The following is a 1,578-nucleotide window of genomic DNA, read 5'->3' as shown; positions in this document are numbered from 1 at the left end:
AAACTGCTAATTGGCAATAATCTGTTTGTCAATAGTTCACAAGACTGCAGAATTTAGATAAGGAAAAGTTCAAGTTTAAAATACATTATCACAGCCTGTCTATTCCCATGGGTTCCTCATTGAATACCTTCAAGGTGTCTCATGCTCAGAATATCGTAGAGTATAATTACAAATGTACAACGAGGTCAGAGAGAGAGAGAGAGATAGACAGAGAGAGAGAGAGAGAGAGAGAGAGAGAGAGAGAGAGAGTAAGAAAGACAGAGAGAGAGAGAGGACGAGAGGGAGAGACAGGTTGTTATGTGATCGTTTAATTTTATTTTACAAAGCAAAACTACTTCATAAACTACATATTTGCATTTGACAAAATATGATGTGCATATTTGTTTTTCCTGACTGTACGATATGCAGAAACATCACATTTATTCAGAAAATCACTGTATTTAGAAATGGTAAAATCCCTGCCCAACATGATTTGTATTCTATCATCTAACATATTCACAGAAATAGACTATGTCATATTATTTGAAGTAGTCATAACTATCCATAGTTTATGAACGCAGTTTTCCATTTTATTATGTCAAGTTGAATAGAGAATGACATCAGGATTCCGTTCCAGCTTTTCCAACCCACAGCTGCTATGCGAGAAATTCAATTAAGTGCTCCTCTTCCCGCTTGGAGCCGGTCTCCAGGGCAGATCTTCCGGGCGACTCACCCTATGTAAGAAATTGGAAAATGCAACAATAAAACAAGAAAAACTGAAAAATGTGACAACTTTAATCACGCAAGCTCTCATACAATCCAACCTAAACACACACATCCCTTTAGTTGGAAAGTCACCGAAAGACAGCGAAGTGCAGGTAAGAGTCTTCCTTTTCACCTCAACAGCGTTTCCATTTCCACAGTTATCACTCAAAACGCGGTGCAACATGAAAGTCTGCTTTCAGGCGTTCGCTTACTTGTCTGTCATACCTGTCATTCGGAATCAAACACGATTATATGTCACACAATAACACCTTATAGCTCACTTAGAGCGAACGTTGACAGTAGCCTCTACAGCCCCTTACCTCAACGCGGCTACGCGCGGACAACGAGTGCTGGAAGCGACTCAGAGGTATCGTGTCTGTGATATTACCCGATATGGGTTCTTTTTAAAACTTTCAACAAGGAAAACCATTAAATTCCAGACTTGGTTGTGACAAACACGAACATGCAGTTCGCCTCGCCATTGCCAAGTTGAGACAGCTTTGCAACTTTTCCTGCGAGTGCTCTTGCTGTCCTACAAGCATTGCCAAATAAGTAGCCTGTCTACTGTACGGTGTTAAAACGGTACAGTAGACACCGTCTTTGCTCGGTTGCTTATTGAACGTAAGTGGTGGGACTTTTAAATGAGAAATAACCATAGATTGTTAGAATTAACAAAATACGAGTATGGTTTTTCCTGATATAACTGCGTATCCTGCATTATTTTTGCTCGGGGCTATGTTGTTGAGAATAAGTTCGCTCGACTCCTCAGGTAGTGTGCAAAACAGGTGATTTGTCTCTGGCTGTAATATGTAATAGACCGATGGATATCTGTGA

General features: G+C 40.1%; 1 long non-coding RNA gene across 1 annotated transcript; it reads right to left on the bottom strand.

The window, feature by feature from the left end:
• Positions 1 to 292: 292 nt before the first annotated feature.
• LOC146252610 (uncharacterized) lies at positions 293 to 1,279 on the bottom strand. Its single transcript, XR_014732032.1, has 3 exons — positions 1,065 to 1,279; positions 878 to 969; positions 293 to 713 (listed from the first exon to the last, which is right to left on the bottom strand). It is a non-coding gene; the product is annotated as an uncharacterized LOC146252610 (long non-coding RNA).
• Between the last annotated feature and the right edge of the window lie 299 nt (positions 1,280 to 1,578).

The sequence above is a fragment of the Hypomesus nipponensis genome, chromosome 18 (assembly GCF_054491055.1).
Source record: "Hypomesus nipponensis isolate SF chromosome 18, ASM5449105v1, whole genome shotgun sequence".
NCBI lineage: Eukaryota > Metazoa > Chordata > Actinopteri > Osmeriformes > Osmeridae > Hypomesus > Hypomesus nipponensis.
This window is presented reverse-complemented; position numbering and strand designations above follow the sequence as displayed.